The sequence below is a fragment of the Nomia melanderi genome, chromosome 14, assembly GCF_051020985.1.
Source record: "Nomia melanderi isolate GNS246 chromosome 14, iyNomMela1, whole genome shotgun sequence".
In the NCBI taxonomy this organism is placed as follows: Eukaryota; Metazoa; Arthropoda; class Insecta; order Hymenoptera; family Halictidae; genus Nomia; species Nomia melanderi.
The window spans coordinates 106,218-130,747 of NC_135012.1; the positions used below are offsets into that span (position 1 = coordinate 106,218).

The 24,530-nt window shown below is 42.1% G+C and overlaps 1 protein-coding gene across 3 annotated transcripts in view; it reads left to right on the top strand.

Annotated features, from left to right (window-relative positions):
• Nucleotides 1-24,530, top strand: part of LOC116429275 (uncharacterized) — a 230,344-nt gene that overhangs the window by 20,007 nt on the left and 185,807 nt on the right. The window lies entirely within an intron of this gene.

Sequence of the window (24,530 nt, forward strand, 5' to 3'; positions counted from 1 at the left end):
GGATGTTCTATGTTAACCGTTTGCGGACGAAGATTCTGTAAAGTATAGAAAACCTGCAGATTCCGCCAGATTAGATATTGAATGCCTATGTTTGTTTGCAAATTGGTATTTTAAATATAAAAGTTTTATCTTAGAATGTCGACATTTGTTCGCAAAGGGCTGATTTATGGCTCGTAAGGGTTGGTATTTCTAGAAATCTTGAAAACAGCTTGAATAATTAAATAATCTACGATGAAAATAGTATATCTTTACTCTTAATACACAATGTTATTTTTCTATTTATTACATAATCAACAGAGTGAGCAGATTTTCATTGAAAACCGAATAGCTTCATAAAAGAATCAGCAAAGATAAAGCCAATCGTTCCCAAAAGTTCCAATCACCTCTCAAACAAACCATAAATCAAATGCTCAAAAACTCCGACAACAACCGCAGGAATACCCCGTTCCCATCAAACTTCTCCCAGCCCGCGAGACCGAGAAACTCCAAAGAAACCGGTGAATACTCTCCTCCCAGGAACAGGGGATTTTCGGTTAGCTGCGTGAGTTCTTTTTATTTTGAGACTGTAAGAAAGGAAATTTTCGAGATTGCCGTGGTGCGTTTCGAAGTTCGCGAAACAGAGGAACTCACGCACGCGTCGCGGGCAGGGGGCGCGCGGCGAAAAATCTCGCAGCTCGTGGGAAGGGGGCTTGAATGGCGCTCGCGACAGGCGAAGGATTTTCAGGAACGACATGGAACGAACGTAAAAACAAATGACAGTGGCTGTAAAGCGGGACTGAGGAAAGCTCGGGTGGGGGGAGGAGTTGGCGGGGGAAGGGGTATGGTTACAAGGGTGGTTGCAACCACCCGGACGATGACAATTTCTTTTTATTTCCCTTGCCGTCTCGTCTCGCTCGCCCGCTCGGCCCCACCTTTCAACTTTTATTTCTTCTCTTGGTCGCGTCTACGTGTTTCCGTTTGCCCCGTGTCTTCCTCCATCCTTTCTCTTCTCCTTCCATTTCTCGTTTTTCTCCCTTCTCCACGCACACACACACACGCAACTCGGCCGCTCCTAGATTTCTTCGTACACGTCTGCGTTGTCGAGCCCGTGTGGCTTATTCCACCGCGATTCCTGTCTCTTTAATCTGAGCTGTGAGTAGGCTTGATCTGCTGAAAGATGATTCGAGATAGTATTTTTGGGATTTCTTTCTGTTGTGCTTTGATGGAGTTCGGTGGGATTCTATGGTTGGTTGTTAACAAGGATTGAGATTTCGTGTTTGTTTCTGAATCGTCTGATTCTGAATGATCATTTAAGTTTGAGTTTCTTGATTGATTGGGATATTTTTAGAACAATCTATTCTAGTCGAAAGATGTTAATTTGCAGGCTGGACATTGTTGATAATGAATCTTCCTAAAATGAGGTTTCACCTGCCTCTTGAGTGAGACAAGTGGAACAAGTCAACATTAGTGAGACACGCGAGTAGAGCTCATAAATCCACTCGCAACCAATACAAATTTTCAAACGGGATTCCTTGGAAACTTAAAACAAACTTCCCTAGCACCCAATTCCACTTTCCTCCGCAAAATCACCTGCCGTTCGATACAATGAATTCCCGGACCCTTCGTTCCCAATTAAAAAAAGAAAGTATCACCGGGCAGGCGCAACTTTCCAACCAACAACTTCCTGATTCAACTAAGAAACTTCAATACACAAACTTCGTAATTCCCTTCTAATTTGATGAAGCTATAATTCTCGCGATACTTAATACCCATCTCTCCTTGTCGTGGACGCCTCGCGAGAGATGAAACACGGTTGATGAGTTTACAGGCCGCTTCTAATTATTGACCAATTTACCGGGCTTCGTTACGAAAACCGTGCACTACATTCGTTTCCCGACTTTCCTCTGCTTTTTCCTAGAGCCGTGTGGAAAGCCGGAAAAGTATCGGGTCGAATCACGTTCACAAAATTTCTGAAATCGCGAAGATTAAGATATTGAATGAAAATAATGAGCGAATAATACTTCATTATATTCTATTGAATTTATTATAACTTCTCCCTACTCGAAATTACGCAGAAGCTTGTTTCGAACAAAAGTTAACAAATCAGCTGTTAAACTTTTAACGCTGAATCTACGGACCCCCTCAATTTCACAGATATTACATTTTTTAAACATTACTTGGTGACTATATAAGTCGATTGTGATCTGTTCTTTAAACACTAAGCTACGTAAACAAACATGTCTTCTAGGAAGGACACAATAAAGTGTAGAACAAGTGTCCGTAAGTCTATTGTTAATCAATGATTTCAAGGATTTCAATCAATGATACATTCCGCCATGAAGATTTTCGGGTCCCAGCGTGCCTCCACTTTTTCCCGATTAGAAAAATCCGCCGACGGTTTTTCCAGCGGTTTCGCGCGATTAATTTCCCTTCTACGACCTCCGATCGCGGCGAGGGCGGGCGGACGACGAAAATAAATCCCGGAATATCCATTGTGGCTCGTTAAAAATGGAAATTACCGGCATTTTAAAAAGCTGATCCCGCAGCCCGGCGCTCGCGGGAACGAAAACGCCATCGGCCTGGAAAAAAACGTTGGCCGGAAAACGCGAACAACCCGCCGCGCGTTCTTTCCGCCCCCCGACGCGGCTAACGAGCCCTTATTATCCGAGTCGCTCATCGGCCGCCGTTTTCGTTTCAACAGCGACGAATCCCCGCTTGGAAAATCGGCTTGACGATGATCCGCGATTGATCTAGACTGCGTTTACATTGAAGCTGCGATTGGTGGATGAGGCGAATCGGATTCACTTCTCTTTGGCAATAAAAGGATGTACTGAAACATTGGTGATGCAATGAAGTTTCGTACTTAATGTGTTGATTAATTTTGATTAATATGTTGTCTATAGTAGTATATACTATTATTATTATGTAAGTATAGGGGTAAGAGTATTTCATTTGCATTTACAATATTCTTACTACACGACTTGCAATAAATATATACGGATATATTCATCTCACTGGCACACTTTCTAGAACATCCTTTCGTCAATTAACTTCGCTCACTCTTGGAATATCCTAGGTCCATTTATCTCATCATTAAAATATCAAAATCAATATCACAGAAAATTAATTATTCTAGAATATTCCAGTGCCTTAAACATTTATTCATCTATTGCACAGGCGTTCATCGTTCATCTATACATCCATTCTCATATAATATTAGTACATACTTATAATATACATATAATATAACATTACATACTTACACTAAATAAATTAATAATGTCATATACAACCTAAGAAAAGAATTTTCGAATCTCCCTTTCACAAATCGAGAATAAGAAGGAAATGTAATTCGGTATATATGAAACGTCGACCGAATCCTTAGTTCGATTCGATTAATTGATACTAATTGCCATTGTGTCGCTATAGAAAGTTTCACATAAAAGCGATATCTCCGTATTCCCGTCTCACACAGAGATGATTATCGAGATGTTCAGTGGATCCGCTATAAAGATCGAACAACCGAAACCGTGCGATTACCGCAGCTCCACTGTAAACGCACCAAAGGAAGCCATCTTGAATAGCTTTTATCGACGGTATGATCAACGCTCTCTTCGCCAGTAGCAAAGCTGTGATGTAAACGCGGCCTCACCCGTGATTTCCAATGGCGCTGACTCCGCCGGGGGGGGGGGGGGAGGGGGGGGTTGACTAATGACCGGCATTAAATGAAAACGTTCGAGAGATCGTTCCGAAGTCGCGGGACCGTCACGCTTCTGTGATATTACTTTCCTGTCTACGGGCGCGCGGCAATATACCGTTGGTAACCGGGACGACGGGATTGCGTACGGGACACCGGAAAAATACGCGTCACGCTGTGATTTAACGATGATGAAATCGGGATCGTGTAATTTTCCGCTGGTTCTGTGCGGCGGCTATTGATTAATATTGGTTGCCGGTGATTTTTGATTTCGGCTAGATGCTTTCTCATTGATTGGGACGAAGAAGGAGTTTGTAAATTGGACATTGTGTTATTTCAATTAATATTGATTAATATTGATTAATATTGAGCTAAGTTTCGTTATCTCTGTATCTTCTGGGTAGATTATTTTGGCTCGTTGATTTTATTCGAGGCATACGAAGCAACTTATGAATTATAAACTGTGCAACTTTTTAATAATGCTGGTATTGATTTTTCGAGTATTTTTGTTTGCACCCGATTGGGTTGTTTTTCAGCTGCTTATTATTCAGCCGGTTTCGGTAAATATATTTTCGGTTTATGAAACAATCTGTGAATTGAAAATCATGTAATGTTATACTGGAATATGGTGTTGTTGCTGTAAACAGTTCGTTATGGCTTTTTCAATTTATTATGCGTATGACAATCTATTGGTATTAATATACTGCAGAGGTTCATCGACTTCGCGAGCTACCGTCGTCAAGTGGAATAATAAAAGGCTATTAGAAATTTAAATGTGTATACTGGTTATTAAATATTCATTGGAATATCTAGTAATTATCTCTCTTGTGATAATATAATTAATGCGATTTATGCCATCTCTTTTCCCCCATTTTGGCAAGTGAGGTGTATTTAATGTACGATCATCCTGTTCTTTTCTTTCTCAATTTGAATAATACCGATTACCAGCAAATCTAATCTATAGAAAACTCTTGCAAACACCCGGTACGTGCACTAATTTAATATAGTACAACCAGAGAAGCGTAAGGTCGACCGTACGTTCAGTCAGCACCAACATCAATCGGTCGCAGCGGTGTACTGACTGACAGGTCTGCAAGTGATTAAACAGCCAATTGACCGATTGTCATGGTTTCGTGTCAACTAACACGTTAATAGACTTTAAAGCGAAACGTGTCACGCACAACCCATTATGGACCAACGTGCAGCGTCGATATTTCGTGCTCGACAATCATGCGCGATCTCATTCGAAATTATTTCGCGATTCGCGAATTACGTTCGTTCGATTAACACTTCGAGCTCCATTTTCCAAAACACGAGCGTCTCTTATTCGATAGACAACTAGTTTTATATTTCTCTGATATATTTATCGATCGTGTAACGTTCAAGCTGCACCGTTACAAAATGTACAGCTCGGAGAAGAGAGCATAGATCGAATTCTCGGCGGCACCAATGAATTTCGTCGGAGTTAGGGGCGAAATGAAATTTTAAGAAACGCTGGGGAAACGGACCAGAGTCGTCGGGTTTAACGCAATTGCACGCGAAACCGGCCGGCCACCGAAAAACAACAGAAAGGATCGAGCAATTTTCTACGTGAACGGTTAACGATTAGTTCCCGAAGGACGTGTGGTTTCCTTGGCAGCTGTTTCCAGGGCCGCATCCAGAACGGCCACTGGCTACATATTTCACGACATGGCTTGTACAAGTTTGGTTGGGAGTTGGCATCGAATTCAGAGAAAGTAAAAGTGCATGGAAAAATCATTGTAGAGAGAGAATAGATCTATCGAATATAATAGCATTTATTTGTGTATAATTGTGATAACCAATCAATTTCAAATATTTGTGAAACGAATACAGTAACTATTTCTTCAGTTCCATCTCCTAATCTAGATACCATTCATTATAAAGATTCATTATTAATACAAAATTTGAAAATTGAAATGAATTCACGAAAGAAATTCTCTATCAATGATATATTCCTCCACTTATCTGTACATAATTGTGATAACCAATCAATTTCAAATATTTGTGAAACGAATAGAGCAACTATTTCTTCAATTCCATCACCTAATCTAGATACCATTCATTATAAAGATTCATTATTAATACAAAATTTGAAAATTGAAATGAATTCACGAAAGAAATTCACTATCAATGATATATTCCTTCACTCATGCATCGCAAATGCTCCTATTTCGTACGCGTTAAAAAAATTCAACCTGTACACGATATCGAGGCGCTTGATCACCAGGAAAAAGATTGACAAACGACGTCTCGATATTATAAAGCAATTGATGGATGATTCGATAGGGGATGGCGGACGACGAAGGTGCCACCTTTTTACGTCCTCGCAAATTTACTCTTCCCCGTCCACCTCCCCGCCGTGTCCCTCTCGTCGAGTCCTCTTCCCATCCTTTTTCCTCATTTTCGCCCGTCAGCCCTTCTTTTATCGGTCGCCACCCTTTCTTCGGAGCGTATCGCAAACCCGTGCTACCCTGATAAGTCGCCTCTCCAATGAAGACAAATCGTCCGCGTCCCGCAGTTTTACGAAGGGTAATTAATTGTCGAGGAACGTAACGAGCCTCTCCGTTACCGCCCCCCTCCCCGAGCTCTCGATACACGGCCTCGATATATACGATCAACGCGCGCGCCGGTACCGGGCGCTTTCTGATTTAAAGCCGCTGCCACTTTCATCTGCTATTTTCCGTTCCGATCGAACGACGTTTCGCTGACGATGTGGCGATGGAATTTTAACCCTCGTGGTTTATTTGATTTTCTAGCGCTATCTTTAATCTCGATCGTGTGATAGTTTGTTTAACCAGTTAAGTGTGGAATTTAGTTTGAAAAATCTCTCTTTGTGCAAGCAATAAAATTAAATAATGAAGTGTATACTCGTTAAATGCAGGTGAAATGCACTTAAAATATATCCTAACCAAAAACTAAAGCGAAACGAAGAAGAATTACATGTTTGTCTCAAAAAGTAAATAATCCATCATTGAAAGAGTTAGCGCCATTAAGAGTTTTAAGATGACGTGTATACTCGTCGAACACAGTTAATTGGTTAATTTCGTTGGAGTTTCGGGGAATTGAAGTTGGAATAAGGGAATGTATTTGTTAGTGAATCGCATTGTCACATGTAAAAGGTGGTATAGAGATTAATTGTATTGGGAATGTTTGGGAGATAGGAAACTGATGAAGTTGAAGAGTATTAAATTATTCAGGTTAGAGTTGTAAACTATGTATATTTTAGTTTGTATTTACTGTCGAAGATTTACCATTGAAAATTCAATTCTACGCTTCACAAATATAGCTTGAATATTCTTTCTACTAATTGTAATTATACGTCGTTCATTTGAGTAAAGTCTCCCTTCGGTACGTATCGATACAATCCGCGCCACGCGATACACCCGAGAAAATTGCGGCTCGAAATTTCATCAATTCCAATCGGTAGAACCGATTCCAACGGATTTTTTAAATAAAACTCCAGCGTTCACCTAACTGGCAGTCCCGCGGGAGTGGCCATAATTCCAGGTTCGCTCAGTACGGGATTAACAATACGCCAGCGTTGTTGCGTTCTAATAGCGAATTTTTCCGCGTTAACGCGCCAGCGGTTGAGAAGTTTATCGGGCGAGAGGTTACAACTCCCGAAGAAGATATTTTATCATAATGCTTGCCGCGAGAAACCCGCAAATTGACTGGGTTAAGTGAATTAAATTCGAAATTTCCAAGCTCGCAGGCCGCGCTGAAGATTCTCGTCGGCCGCCTTTTCACCGTTGAAGTTATCGCGGCGTGTAAGTCATTAAAAACAAACGCGCCGGAAGCCCGGACACCGAGCCTCTGCCTCGTCTCCTGTGATTAAACGCGGCCGCACACGTCCGGCATAAATATTTCGTGTCGCGCGCCGCGTTAATTACACCGAGGAATCGTTAATTCCGTTCAGTTTCCGTGCGGGCCCGGTCGAATTTAATTGACGTTAATTGTCGCGTGAATTAAGACCACGTTTAATTGTATATTTCAGAATCGCCCGGAACAATGGGCCTTGTCCTTTTGTCTGGCGCTTATTGTTTTCGCGGCTCGATGAGCAACCTCGTTGCGTTAATTGCTGCCCGTGTTTTTAATTTCTGTTCACCTCTTTCCTTGTTTTATCTTTTGCAGGAGGTTTCTTCTGTTTTTTCTCGGTTTTTTATTAGGCCATTGGGTTGTGGTTTGAAGGGTTCGATCTGGTTTTCAGGATTCTCGGGTGATTCGAGTGTGGAATAATTTGTATCGAGACACTTGGAACTTTTTATATAACAGTTTGGTAAAAGTGGGAATATAATGATTTCATATTAATTAATCAAATTGTACTTCGTACATTTTGATTGTTATAGGAATGAATGTAGTTTATTGTGAGTTGGATGAGAACGAGCAAAAGGGAACTGTTGTGCTTCTTTAGGTGGAATATGATATCCATTTGTGGAAGGTAATCAGCTTAATTTGTAAGGAATTTTACAGTAATTATATGTATTACATATATGTTAGGCTCAGTGGAATTTTGTTGAGCTATATAGTATTATATTCGCTATCTCTGAGAACCCTGCCTAAGGTACTAATTAACGAAGGAGAATAATATTATTTCGTGGGAATATAATTAAATGTATATCAGTGGAAGCAATGTGAATTATTCGTGATCCATTGCGGCGTACTAATTCTTCGTTAATCCTTCATGAAATAATATTTTTGGCTTTCCAATTAACGTCGGTCGAATTGAATTTAATACACGTGCCTGACAAGTTACGGATTCTTCTACTTATAGGTATTCCGAGCTCAATAATTTCTATATTCCCAATTAAACTGAATCTCTCGATATAATGACCGTGTCTGGCCATTCGTAGATAATTCTACTTTCGAACATTTCAAGCCTGAATATGTTTGTTTGTATATGTCCAATTGGATCGAGCCGATCTCGATGTAATGACCGTGTCGTGCCATTCAGGGTTCGTTCTACTTGCAAGCACTTCTGGCCTGCAGTAGCGTTCAAAAGCTTTCGGTTTGACATATTTGTCAGGTCATACACGCGAAACAATATATGTTTAAAATTTAATCAATCACTTAATAAATACTGCACACTTCATCAGTGTTTACACTACCTACAATGTTTCAAAGCACGCTTTTCAGCAGGTATATAAATTACAAGAGCCCACCTGGTCCCAAACTTTTCTACGTTACTGTAAATTTAATTCAGACCAATTGTACCGAGTTTAACGAACGTGCCTGGTCATTCATTGAACACTCTACTCATAAATACTTTCAACCTGAAACAATTGATTGTACGTTCCCAATTAAACACGATCGATTTCTGTTCCGTCACGGAACAAGGGACCCTTATGGATACCGAGGACCGCGGCACGTCGATACACAGCTCTGGTTTATGACACGGGCGCAAACACGATCGAGCGTTCGGGACAGTTGATCCGGGGCCCGACTTCGGCCTTTGTGCAGGTCAGCCTCGCATTTTTTGTCCCGTACAAAAATCGCCTCTGTCATAAACTAGACGAATTCTCGCGCAACGGCGAGGATTACCCGCGGCCATGGGTGCGTGCCCGTACTTAGGTAAGCACGTACACATGGGCCCAAGTAACGGGTTTTCCTTCGCTGGCTCACCGAATGTACGCGCAACAGCGAGGACTACCTGCGGACAAGGGTGCGTACTCGCATCGGAGTACACCCTTGCACGTTCGTCAAGTAGCGGGATTTTCCCGCTGTTGCCAAATGTATTTTTTATCCAAAACTTCGTCGATCTCTTGTTCCCACTCCGTCAGCATCCCCTTCTAAAAACATCCGAAGGAGGGGTAAAAAAGTTGACTTGTGGGTGCAAGAGCTCCGACGAAGGATAGTACACTTGCCGCATTCAACAAGAACAGTTCACTTCCAAGAGTTTACGTACCACGTTCGAAAACTACAGTCACACGAAAGACTCGTTCACAACTCACGCGACAACCACTCGAAATCACACTCGAATCATCGTGCCGGATTCAAGGACTCGTTTACTAAAATCTCGATTCGAACAAAACGTAACGCGAAGACGCGACCACTGCTCCACCGACGGATCCAGGTGCCCAAGATTAATTTGGCGGGCATCACGCGTACGGTCAGCGTAAAATCGCGAAACCATTCGAGTCGCGACCAAGCGTCGACCGTAATGTATCATTTTCTGGTACTTCGAGCCGGAGCTGTTACGCATACACAATTTTCACAACTGGTATGTGTCCGATCATGCCTGGCACATTCTGTCTATTTATGAACACTCTCCACCCAGACACAATTATTTACATATGTCCAATAAAGTGCTATCAATCTAAATTACAATTAACCTTCTACCAACATTCCCGCCGTCAACAATATCCTCTAAAAAGTTTGTCCTCGAAAATTTACAAATAAACAGTTCATTATCTTCTGCAAACAGTTCACGAACCCGTTAACAACCCAAATTACAATCAATTCCAACCATACAGCAAACACCAACACCCTGTAACAAACTCAAATCCCCAACTCTCCGTTTGACTCAAACATAAACTGCCGAAAAAATGCTTATCCGAGCGCTAAAGTACCGATAAGAATTTCAAAGATGCGGCTAGAAATAGTGCGCAGTTCAATTTCATTCTCCGACCGCCGGTCTGAGCTCTTCTTATCTACTTCCCTCCGTTCGCCCTTCCTCCCCCCGCTCGTCCTTCACCCTATGAGCGGAGGGCGGGGGAAGCAAGTGGTTAAGTCGGAAAGAAAGCTCGGATTCGCCTGCCATCTTCGAGGTCGCAGCGAGGAACCGGTTAACACCGGGATTATTCTGCTCCGTATTTACAGTATTCCGTGGAAGGACCGCTAATACCGTCGCGACGAACATTAACATAACATTAGCCGTTTGCATTAATCCAGAATATATCAGGAGATAGAGAGAAAGAGAGAGAGAAAGAGAGAGAGAACGCCGAGCCGGTGCAATGAAGGATGAAGTCGAGTACGACAGTAGAGAAACATTTATCCGACTGTAGGGCGAATATTTCAGCGCTCCACATCTCGTTCGCGAAAATATGGTTTCCCGTGGCGCACAGGGACACAGGGAGCACACGGAATATCTTTTGCGCCGGCTGCCACGGTAATTGCGGAAATAATATTGTGTGTTTAGTAATAGCGCGCCTTTGTTGCGGTAATGGGGTGGAATGGCGGAGCGCGTCGTTTTATCGGTTCATTGTGGATTTTTCGAAGATGAGGGTTTTATTGTTGATAGACGTTTCGAGAACGCGATGGTATGGATTACTGGGATGTTTGGTAGAATGATTCGCGAGTAATGAGGATTTTGTGAATGGGAATTTTGGAAATTTGGGATATTTGTGTGAATCATGTTGCGGATAATTAAAGTTGTAGTAAGTGAAATTGGGTGTAGAAGTGGGACTGTGTTTAATTGGAGTGTTTTACGAGTTCGTTTAGTGGAATATGTAGTTGATGTCTGTTAATAGTTGCAAGTTTTGTTGTGTTTAACAGTACTCGTGTAACTTGAAGTCCAAAGTTTACTGAGTGATCTCAGTTTAAGTAACATGTTTGTCAGTGTGGATCTGGAAATGTATCGAGTGTAATTGAAATCAATTGAACCAACCCGTCCAACCGTTCGCCTATATTTCTGCAGGTTACGTTAGTAGATTTCCAATTAAATCTAATGGAGCTCAAGTAAATGAACGTGCCTGACCATTCGTGGGTGATTCTACTTGTCGGTACACCAGAGTAGTTTATGCCTGTCCATAGATTTCCAATTAAGTTCAATTGAGCTCAAGCTAACGAACGTGACGCAACATTCGTGGATAATTCTACCTGTAGATACTTCAACCATGTATTTCGTTCCTCGTATTTTCAGATTATTCATTGATTATTCCACTCGAGGGCACTTCATGCAAAAACAATTAATCCATTTCAAAACATTTTCACTCAAACGCTATCGAATTCAGTATTCACTTATCGCCTGACCACACGCGTGCCATACTACTTGCGGACACTTCAGACCTCAAGAATTTTAATATCAAATCTCAATTCAATTGCTTTCCCATTGAATTCCGAAATCAATATAATCAACACGCATGAGCCAAGATAATTCCACTATCCTATGCTGCAGTCGAATAACAAAATCAGTGGTCGCAAACAATTCAATAGGTTCATCCTATATCTCCAACCTCTCTAACAACCTCTAATCTTTCCAATCCCTTCGCCTGATAGATCCTCCAAAAACTATGAACTTCAAACACCGATTAACAACCAAGACCCAACCAGTATTCTCACCTACAAAAACATTCAAGCAAACCAGCCAGAAAAATCTGTCGAAACACATGAACCCTTGTTGAAAGCGTGGAACAACTTTCTCTTGAGGCCATGAAAAAACCCGTAGGTTTCCCCAGACGAGATTGCTTAAGTGCTAGCCAGGCTCGATTTACGTCTCCTAACGACCTTGCCGCGACCGAGCACGCGCGTCCCGCCGGGTGAAAAGGAAATTCGGCAGTATAAATCGCGCGCGTCTCGTCGGCGGCGGCCGCGCGCGCGCCTTCGCCACGATAATGAGGTTATTTGTAATTCGGGTGCCGACTGATCAAATCTTCCTAATTTCCTGGATCTGCCCGCTTAAAATTCCGCTCGCGGAACGCGCGCCTCGCTCTCTCTCCGAGAAACTCCGGCGAAGACACACCGCGGATGGCGCGGCAGTCGCGGGAAGCTTCGCTGTCGAGTGAAATAAATAGAGGTCAGGGCTCAAGGAAAAAAGGGATTGAAAATAAACACGCGGGGAACCGGGTCGTATTAACTTTTAACAAGCGAGATCGACCGGAAGCCCGCGGAACTTCCGGAATAAATGAAACTGGCGCGCGGCGAGACTTTGCTCTTTGCTTCGATGCAAATATAATAGCCGGATCGCAAATAGAATTCCGTGTTTGATCTGGCCGGCAGGACCGCGAGCCGTCGATAATATTATTCCCGCGTCGGAACGCGATACGTGTCCCGGCTAATGGCGGAAGAACGGGAATTAATTCAGTGTTTTAATTGGACGGGGCTCGGTCTACGAATTCGGGACGTCCGTTGCGGGAATTGAAGAATTCATATGTGATGAGTGAAAATAATGAGCCTCGTTCGACTCGATTTAATATATAGAGCTTGATTTAGAAAAAATATTGAACGTTCGTTAATATTGAATTAATGAGTATTGAATATTTCTAAACACGAGTATAATTTGTACGTATCGAATACGGTTTATAACAATCTATCGCACACGTAACAGAAGCATGGTTTAAATTTTGAAACTTCATCCGTGACAAGTGGGAATAGCGAGGAAACATTCGATTTGTTGAACAGTGGCTGACTTAACGGAAACATCGAACATTCGTCGATACCGAATAATGCTGTCGTCAACACGAGTATACAATTCATTATAACGTATGGATCGCGTAATAGGAATATTAGTTAGATTAAATTTCGGATAATCTCGGGTAACGCGATTGCCGATGCGTAATTGACAGGTTTACACGGGTCGTCCGAGGGACGTGTCCGCGAGAAAATAACGTTTCGCTAACGCGCTCGGTCCACCGAATTAACGCGGCGTTTACCGACTTGAGGATATCGCGATAGCACGGGTGATTATGGTAATTACCGGAATCAATTGTTGATAGCGGAGTTGAATATTAGAGACGGCCCGGCTCGCCATAGGGGGCCGTGATTACGCGATCTAATGAAAAGACAAATTAGAAGCGGAATGAAATACAGTAAATCGCGCGACCGATGATTAACTGAATAATGCGACTGCGTGCCAGTGTAATCGCCGGCTGATTGAAGTCGGACGGGACGCTCGATTAAGCCGCGCTACCGCTGTTTGAAATTTGTTAGGCGGTTAAATGGCCCGTTTAATAATTCGGTTGTTTATCGAAGGGCTGCGGGCGACGACGGTCAGCGGCCGCCGGCTCGATTTAGCGCGTTTAGTGTCCCGACGATTTTTCACGTGTCCGACTCGTTCGACTGTCGCGCGATAATGCGGTAATTGTTACGTCGCCGGCCGCTGCGCTGTGTCCGCGGCAAATGGAAATCGAATTTCAATGTGTTTACGCGGAAACGTATTATAATATTATTAACTATTGACGTTCATTTCGGGCGTGAATGCGTCTATAACGGAATAATTGATTCGTCTTTGGGCATCGAAAGGTTATATTCTGCGTCGCTTCTAGGGACAACGAAGTTAACCCTTTGCACTCGAGCGGTGACCCTCAGTTATTTTATTTAATATAACAAAATTACAAACTGTTAAATATAATATTAAGTTTTTCATAATGCATCGATATGTGAAATATTTATATAAAATAGCTTTATTTCTTAATTCACGTGTTTCTCATTACTTCGTTTCCAATGGTGTCGTCTATGTCTCATCAGAAAATGTCAAATGTTTTTAGTGAAAAGCTTCCGAGTGCAAAGAGTTAAGGAGAATTTTTTCATAGAGAAATGAATGAGAACGTGGAATTCCTGTGATATGTATTGAAGAATATAGGAGTGTAGAATAAATTATTCTCGTGAAAGGATAATTCAAAATATGGTACGGGTATTTCTTAATTCGCATGAAAAATTATTTGGAAACGTGGAATATTCTTTGTAGGGGACTTCGCGTTTTCGACATATATTTACGAAATTTTTCAGAGGTTCGTTCGTGTGAAAATTACGTAGAAATGGGATGCGATGGTCAGACACAGAGTGGAACGCGGATACGTCGCGAAATATGAAACAATTTTTCTAAACCCGTGCGTCGCCGGTAGAATTTCGTTTGCGAATTCGAATTTTATTAACCAGAGTCCAAATTAAGTGCACCGAAAGCTGCATAATTGTAATGTCAGCGGGATTGTGAGCTCGCCGAGACGCAAGCAGAACTCTCTGGTTCCCGCGGAATGCGGCGTCCAGCCGTCGTTCGCGTAATAAATGCCGCAGACACTGGATTATGACCCGCATAATCGCGTAATTCTTCGCTCTGCGGGGTGCAACGACGTTTCAAGTGTCTCTGGAATAATTAACGAACGTTCGTTTTTCTCCTGATGCGTTTCACGCGAAAACTCGCCAAGTAATCTCGAATACAAGCGTGAAATCCACTATCTTCCACGAAATAGATCATTTCGCTAAAAGTTTTGCTAAAAGTCTAAGATTAAGTATATTAAAAATTAATCAAGCACCAAGGAAAATTGATTCTTCAATTACTTATATAACCACGTTATTATGAGAATACACCCAACCGTTTCAAACAGTCATCGAACCACTGATACCCCACTCTCTCCAGTATCCTCGAATAAAACGATCTCTTCTGTTCGCAGTGAAAAGAAACGGTTCCTCCTCCGCCGCCCCTATTGTTTTTTCCTTTCAGTTGCCATGTTTCTAGTTTCTTTCGGGCCCCGGTTCCTAGAGAACCTCCGGCTCCTTCACGCCATTTCTTGCCGGCGCGCCGAAGCAATTTAATCAAAGTCCATCCTTCTGTTCCTTCCGTCCTATCGGTCTCGCCAGCCGGCAACGGGATTTTCTTTTATTTGCGCTCGGGCTCGCGGCGAAATCCTCCTCCCACGGCCGTTTCCCGGTCGGCCGACGGTTACCTCGCCCCGGACAAACGGAAATTTGAATAATCCTGCCGGTAAGCCTCGTTAAATGCCGCCCAATGAAATTTGATGTTGATCGCGGCCCACCGCCGCCGTTAGTCACGCAATTACCTGATTGCGGTCGACGGATTATTCAATTATCGGGCACGCAGCTCGCCGGAAAAATCGTGGATCGATCCCGGCTACCCCGCGCCGGAATCGGATCCGCTTATTCAGGAAAGTTATTTCCGGCCGTGTCGCCGCTGTCGATGGAACTCTCGCGGATCGCGGAAAGCGAGACTCTTTTTTTTAATTGTTTCGCCGCGGTAGGAGTGGCCGCGGTGGATCCATGGGAACGAAATGGAATTTATTAGGGGGATCTTTTGTGCGTTGGGAATCTGCTCGGTGAATGTCGGAGTCGGCGTTGATCAAGCTTTTAACTGGTTCGTTCTGCGAGCATATTTGACGAGGAATGGCAATTTTTTCGGTTGTTCGAGGTGCACTTGCCGTGATTGAACGGTGATTTTTTTTAGTGTGTGCGTATTCGTCGTGAATCAATGGGAATTCTTTTCATTATAACAAAGGTGTATTTGTTATGTTCTCGAGAATTTTTATAATGATCCGTAGCGTATTAGTAGATTAGACGTTTGATTTGCACTTTATTCTAATTGTTCTTGGTTAATCTCATAGTTGAATCTCTTCTATTGCTTCTAGAAAACTATGTGTTTGTCAATATAAATCGCGATAATTGTAGCTTCGAAATCAGAGTTTAAATTGTTACTAAACAATGTTTAAAGAATTCAGTATCCGTCAGATTAGGGGGTTTCGTAAATCTAGTTTCAATAAGATTCTAATCTGTTAAGAACTTAATTATTTACAAGGTCGATAGGTTAAGAGAAGAAGAGATTTTTGTATATGTCAGTTTTAATCTGTTCTATTTTCATTGAACAGTTGCAAGATTATTTTGTTATTCCGACGTGAATAAATTATCACTGACTCACTCGAAGCATTCAACGCTACCGTTCGCGAAAAGTCGGAATATGAAATCGTATGTGTACGACATTTAGAGATACACAAATGTACGAGTGTATCGAAGGTTCGTTGGCTCGTAAAAACTCGTCGACGTCAAAAAATCCAACATTTTCGAAAAATGTCGCTTCCCGATATTTCACTGTCGCTCCGGTTTCCTCTGCCGTCAGCTGTCACGGGAAATCTCAATATTTAAAAAAATGTGTAACAACTCCCGTCCTCAACGGATATCGATGTATTTTTTTTCATCATAAACATTTCATCGGAACAATCCCATGATTATTCGTAGCTCTAAATCGTTAAGCCCGGTGAAATTCGGTGTTTTAATACAATTCATGGAATTCGCTTTCGTTTTGAATGTTTTAAACACGGTAACGTTGAGAATAGATTGAAATACAATCGAATATACCGTATACTCTGTTTTATTTCTCAGATTTCAGCGCGACGCGTTAAACGTTCAGCAAAGTTCGTCTCTAGAAGAAATGTTTAAACTAGCTCGCCTGATCCGAGCCGTGTATCAATAATAAAGTGTTCGGCGCTGGTCACGAAAGAGCAGTCTCGTAGAGCCGGCTTTAGAAACAATATTTAATGAAACCGAAGGAAGCTTTTAAGAAAAGGTCCAAGAATGCTTTTAGTTGTATTGCGACCGGAAATTGCTCTAATTTATCTTCGTGCCGCTTAGTAATCTCATAAACGAAAAATACAACCGACGCTTGCCTTGCAATTTCCTAAATTGCACTCCATCCCCCGCCACATCCCTCTCGGCCCTTAATTAATGACGTTTCAATTGTTCATTCCGCCTAATAACCTTCGAAAGTGCTTTCGAAATGATTAAACCGTGAAAGTTCAACCGAAGATTCTCCAATAGAAAATTCTAATCTCCTCGTACATATTCATACCTTCGTAACCAAGAAAAGAAACTCCAATTTACAATTTCACAATTCCATATTAGAACTATATTAACTTAAAGACTCAATAATATTAACCCTTTGCGGACGGAGATTCTATAAAACATACGAAACCTTCAGCAGATGAAGTTGAATTACCTATCAATTGTTTAATTAATATACAAGAAAGGAAACTACGTACTGATCTCTTTAGTAATCAAATCATTCGTCGACTTAGTCTTTCAAATATGAAATTTTCATCTGGTGGAAATATCGACATTCGTCCGCAGAGGGACTGCTCAATCCAAAAAAGATTCATCGATCATGAATCTCCAGTTATACTATAAATGAACCGAAATGAAAATACAACGAACAATTGAAAGCACAACAACTCTAAACGTGACGATCAACACCAAAGGAACTCTCTCCCGTATCGGCAAACAAACTCGTGGGAAGCGGGTAAAAAAGGAGGAGAGTTAACAAAACAAGAAACGCGAGACGAATGGCGAAAAAACTGTTCCGCGAGAACGGGTTTATTCGCGGGATTGGATTAAACGAGGAAGCGCGGTGCTGCGTTTAACACGCTCGACGCTCCCGCGATCGACGCGCGTCTCGAAGTTTCCGAACGGTTCGATTCCGTGGTTCCTAGAAATCCAGGAAAATCTCCGGGATTTTCTCCGCGGCGTTGTCGCAGACGGCGAGGTAAAAAGAGAAAGAATGTCGCGGCGAGGGTGTGGTAAGCAGCAAGAAATTCGAATCGACTACCTGATGGGCCGGCGCCATGTACCAGATGTTCCGTGTGGTTCTCGGCGGCCATGGATCCTGCAGTCGACAGGCTCTCACCGCGGGAAAACTTTTTTCGATTTACCACCTGATCCCGTATATTTCTCCCCGTTGATTCAGTATTTTCAGAAGCTTTTAAACTAATTGCGCCGGAAGTCCCTCGCCCTGGGGATCGAGGATTCATTGATTCGCGGAAGCGACGATTCGTTTCAGGATTGTTCACCCCTTGGCTACTGTCGCCGGTTACAGGCGCTTTGGAAATTTCATTTCGGTGCATCGTTGACGCCCACAGGCGAAAATAAAGCGTAATTGACAATAACTATGAAGCGAAGTGAATTTTAATTGAATAGTTACGTGTTTCTTTAGTTATATATTATGGAAATTTATTTTAGATTGGTTTAATTTAGTTCTATTCAGTATTTTCGTGGTTTCAATAGATTTTCTTAGGAATATAAGTTGACTGGAATGAGTGTTATTCTGATGTTTGGGAATTTTGGGTCTTCGTGAAGTGTACCTAAGTATTGATGTTAATACTAATTGAATGTTGTTGAGTAGTCATTGTAATAATAATAGAGGAATTGTCGGTTTTCCCTCTGCATACTATGGATTCCGTATAACCCATTGTACAGCTCAAATGCTATCGATAACAGTAATTTGGTTCAGTAAAATTTTCTAAAATCACTAGAGTAGTAATTAATATAACACAAAATTAGCGTCTAAAACGTATAATACGCAATTTAATTGAATTCCTCTGCAATATAAGATGACTAATCTATAATATGAAACTCGCAATGCAAAAGTTCCACGTGAAAATACTACTAGACATTTCCTTCGTCCAAAAGTGAAATATTTCTCGGCCAGAAAAACCGTGCAAAACCGAACCGCGGACGAATGCAAGTTCAATCTCGAACCGGAAGCGATGACCCGCACAGTCTTCTTGCTCACCATTATTTGCGGAACGTCTCGGTGTTTCGTATTCCGCGGTACAGATCGATTTCACGGTGCCGCCGCGGCGGACGGCCATTCACAGTCCTTAAGTGCAGCTCCAACTTTCCTCGTATAACCTATCGTTTATACCACTTTCATTTGCATAGTAATTCTGGAAGAACAAAAGTCCGTCAGCGAACGTCACTTTTCTCGGCGAAACTCAATAACTTGAAAAGTACGAGTGATACAAAGGAATGCTTCGGACAAAAGTACTGTAGTATCTAGAATTTTTGGCGTAGTGATGACGATTTCTAGACTAATTTAACAATCATCGATGTTATTCATTACCCACGGATCAAAGCAAACAACTATTTTGCTATTACCATTGTATTATCTTCAAATAAAATTTCCACTTGCAATAGAATGGACAATTTTGTTGCATTTCTTCCAAATTGTAGATAGTAAAATGGTACACGAAAATTGTTATTTTTCTAATGAAAATCATTTTGTATAGAGACTGTTTTGTAATAGATTGGCAACCTTCAATTTTCGTTGCGCGAATACTCGAATTTTGCGATTTTGCCCAAAGGTGAGTAAACAGCGCGCCAGGTCGATATTCTGTGAAAACACAAGAATTTCCCCGCGATTTCCGCGTGACCACCGACTCAACTCGACTCGACGCTGGAAACATAAAGTTCGAAGGGCGTGTAAAATGTGCGCTGGGTCGGGGCGTGCGGCGGCAAGTGCGAACCGTTGTAAAGCATTAACCGGGGAACTGCGCAAGTTTCAGCCGGAAGATACGGTCAACGCGAATCCCGCTATTTATCGCCGGTATGAATATTGCGGACTCAAAAGTTTCGCCGTTAATTTGCTGGTCGGCGGCGTGGCCGGTCCGGCATCCGTGATCGCCGAAGCCGCAACACTCGAATTTCCTGTTAAATTGTTGATTTGCAGCTACCCGACGATTTGGGCGCTGCCTCGTCGATATTTTCGTGGGCGCCGACAGTGATGGCTCGATTTTCCTGTGAATGCCTTCGGAATTTCGTGGTGTGTTTACAAATGAAGTAGTTTATCGAGTGTGTATCGATATTTAACAGGGAATCGTAATTTTTTATCGAAAACAAACGTGAAACTGAAATAAGGATCCCTTAATTTGAATTTTTAAGTATTCCTCGTTCTTTGATTCGCGAATTGAACGCTGAAAGTTTGTAAACCATTAAAATACAGGATTTACTTAAATAAGGTTCAAAGGTTACTAGATTACTAATTCATCAGAATAATTGCTTCGTCAAATAAAATCGGACTACACAATTCAAACGGCAATAATTTACACAAACGTCGAATACAGCGTCATAAAATTCAATATAGAGGTAATCTCCGAAGACCAAAAAAAAAAACAAAGATTTTGAAGGAACAACTTCTAAAGTGGGTCGGCGAGCTTTCCCAAATTTCCCTCGTTCCCGATGAAGGGAAAGCTAGCTCGGAATCGATCGTCGGAAAAAATGTCGCTGACTTGTATTCGGCGGCTGGCATATCGCGGTATTACATTGCGTCGCGCGATTTCACCGACAGAAACGGAAGAGGGACAGAGACGGAGAAGAGAAGAGGGGGATTAGGCGTGCATACGGCGCTCTATAGATTTTCCATAAGCATTTTCCGGCTGCTGTTTGGAAAGCGAGCACGCGCGGATTTTCGCGAGTATCAAACGGAGAACGGGACCGGAATGGGAAGGGACGGAAAATACGTGTCCCTCGATCAAATATTGCCGCCGCGAATCAGCGTGTCCACGTGACTGTAATGAGATCATAAGCTAACCGCCACGAAGTGAATTGCCTAGTTGCGAGTCAAATGAGCTAGATTTGTTGGCGAGGGATTATTTACGGTGACCGTATTTCGCTTGGTTACCGTGACCAGAGAATCAAATGGAATTAAAATCTGGTTCGGTATGCTGACGCTTGTGGTTCATTCTTTCCTGGATCTTAATTGCGTTATCAAATGAAATGTTGGTTATCCTTTTTTTGCGAGATGAAGATGCTAACCGATGAGTTGGGTTCATGAAATATTTAACCCTTTGCGGACGGATGTCAGCATTTCGGTGAGATGAAATATTCAAATTCGGAAAATTAAGTCGTGGACAAATAATCTAATTAGTCGGACAGCAAGAGAGCAGCAAGCAGTATTCTTTCTTTCTATTAATTAAGCAACTGGTACATAATTTAGTTAAATTCGGTTCCGGGGAAGAGCCGACGGTGTAGTTGATTTTTGTGAGATTTGGAATTAGTAGTTTAACATGTTTATTACATTATTGTATTGTTAATATAGTAATATTTGGAAAATATTATTAATAAGTTTATTACTATTTGCTTGCCCCTTCGATAAATAATAAAGAATCTAATTTCATAACTCTTCGATCATGCAACCCGCAATCACTGGAAGGAATGTGTCATTACTAAAATAGAAGAGTTCAGTCAACCGTCATTCACAAATTCCCCATCATGGGACGATCTTCTCTAACAAGTACCTATTTCGGATCATCGAACAATATGATGCGAGTACGTCTGCGTTCGTTCGCATCTTTTTTTCGCCTCTCCTGGCTCGGAGAATGCACAATCTGAGAACTGCCGTTTCGCCGGGTCGTTCCAGCGCAGCCCTCGGAGGGTTCTCATGAATGTGTGTAGCCGGGGTAAACGAGTTTACACGGATCCGTTTGCAGCCGAATGTTTCCCAAGCAAGTGAGCAGAAACGCGAGCAGCGTATCGCAAATATACTTCGCCGTTTTCCTTTCCAAACGGGGACCGTCTTACTCCGGCGATATATCGCGTTCATTAGAATAGACAGGAAACACGTTTGAATGCTGGATAAATATTCATATCCAGCGTGCGTCCCGATCATTACGCTTCATTGATTTTAACGCTAAAACTACCAGACGAATCAAATTGACCCGTTCCAGAATTTTGATCCTGCAAGCATTTCAATTACAAAGACGATTTCGAAAGATTTTTAATTAAACTCGTATATTTGTACAAGACGAGGAAACCTTTCGAATCTCGTACAAGTATACGAATTTAATTAAAAATCTTTCGCTTGTCCTTGTCTGGTAGTTTTAGTGGCGAGGAGACGAGGAGTTCGAATCTCAATAAACATATTGTCCTAATTTTCCTAGAAGATTCGATGTCAGTCTAATTGCTCGGTGGTTAGCGTTAATAACTCTATTATTCATTCATCCTTTCCCATTAAAAATGATACACCAGGAACTACATTAAGAAAGGTAACCGCACCAGTAATCGATCCGGTATCAGTAGTTAAAATCGAATTCTTGCGGAACCTATAAACCACAGTGATTAACTCCATCGTTTCCTTTCAATTTCCGATACCCATATTTTATATGATTTCGATGCGTAATTAAATCTCCGTAAAGCTTTATATTCCATTCATGTTTCGTGCTCGCGTTATTACAGGATTTTATTCGGTTCCCTCTAGATTTCTTTTCACGGAATTAATCACAGTGGCAAACGAGCCAATTACTAGGAGCGACCTTCTCAAGAGTTCCCAGAGAAAATATACCCGAGAAAAATAATTACAGGAAATAAGAGGAATTTCATTAAAACGCCTGGTCTATTCCGCCATTGGTCGGCGTTGGTGGCTGCCAATCAACGTTCGCTGATATCGGAATTTCACTCTTTATCGTCCGATTTCCTGAACCGACCTCGTTATACGCGCGGGCACACTAACGTCGCGCTCTCTTTCTCTCTCATGTTTCGCACGTACACGCACACACATGTACATGTAGACATATTCGTGCACGAACGGCGAGGAACACCGACGCGTTTTCTTGTCGAAGGGAATCGCGTCGTTCCGCGGGCACGAAGCTATCGGATGCCGAAGTTTCGAGCGTTTATTGCGCTTTGACCATTCGACAGTTCCCTATCGGCACCCTCGACAGTTATTTGTTTCTCGGGCGGGGCGGGGTTGCGCGCGCGGGAAACACCGATCTCCTTTTATAGTCCTGCCCGGAATCGTTTCGGAAATCTCGATACTACTGTTGCGAAGATTATCGACTTTTATTTCACGGCAGAACGCCGCCACTGGTGTTCTGTTCTCCCGTAACAAAGAGAGTGTTGCTCCGGCGAAAATTATTGTCCCGAACTGCTGCGCGCTATCTGTGCCGTTTGCGTATTGTTCGATGGTACTTTCTCGCCAATTTCGGGAAACGTGTGTAATTTGTTTATGCGAAGTGTAGTTTAGTTTTTATGATTTCAAGTAGTTTTTATAATTCATTTAATTATGGATTAAAGGATTATAGATGTGTATTAAAGAATAGTTTGTTTTTAAAATATGTTTATTATTTTTCTTTGGTAATACGAAATGAACTTTTGAGATTGATGTGTGAAAGTGAATTTATTGATAATTTAGGTTCCTGGGTATTGAAGTTTACCGTCAGTACTTTTGATACGCCTGGAAACGGGAATGCAAATTTATGTGATCACTCTTTGAATATTTTCCATGTATGGTAAAGTTTATTTATGGACGCGAGCGGATGGCCACTAATTTCCATAGATGATATTGTCGGATAAGCTTGCGACACGGAAACGTCGTATCTGTATAGATGAATTATCGCGATCTGCGCACCAAGCTAACTGGAAACAGATAAGATAAGTTTGACGAGGAATAAAAGTGTTGTCTTTCGTTCGCGATATTCCCCTAAGCAACGGAAAGCATTCTTTGTCTCTAAACAGATCAGAATGATAAAAATATTTAATCCACAGTTCCCTCTAAAAATTTATAATATTTTATATTAATATTTTCCAAACACTACTCTGTTAATATCAACGTGCCACAGAATTTACAAGCTATTGACAAAATTTAAATTTTGTTGAAGGTAATTTACTGTCAATTAATCATCGATATTACATTCAAACCAACACAAAAATGTCCAAAATCAATCCGACTATTCGGTGTTTCAAATATCAACTTTCTAATCGACTCAACAATCACGTCCAATATTCCAACTAATCACACCAACGCGATGTTCAAACATCACAAACATTTCCAATTATATTCCTCAACGGCACAACCCACTAGAACAATAAATTTCCGAGCAGTACATTTCCAATTACACCCCTCGCTACCCCAGATTTCTCATAAAAGGAGTCACCAATCATTTATTCATCGAGGACAGATCGTGCGCGCCGATTCCCCCGTTCCCAAGATGGCGATTCGATAGACCGTGGAGCCGGTCCGATCGGAATTACTGTTTTTCTGTCGGTTGCCGGACGAATCGAGCCGGAAACCGGGTGAAGCGGGGTTCGTTATCATGGCCCGATATCTTTGCCCGGGCCGGTAATCGAGTTACAACCTTCCGGTCGCGACGTGTTCACCGGCTTGCTAGTTTCCCTTACATTGCGGCTATTAAGCAACGCAATCCGCGATTCCACTCGGCCGATAAATTAATTTTCCGGCTTCGTTAGCGGCATAATGAGGCTCGTCAACTGTAATTCTGCGTCGAAGTCTTCGCGGGAATATCGCGACTATGGCCGTGCCGACAATGAAACGGGAGTACGAGCGACGGGGGGGATGAAGGGTGGAGAGTCGGAGTCGATGGAAAACTATCGTGTGCTCACGACAACG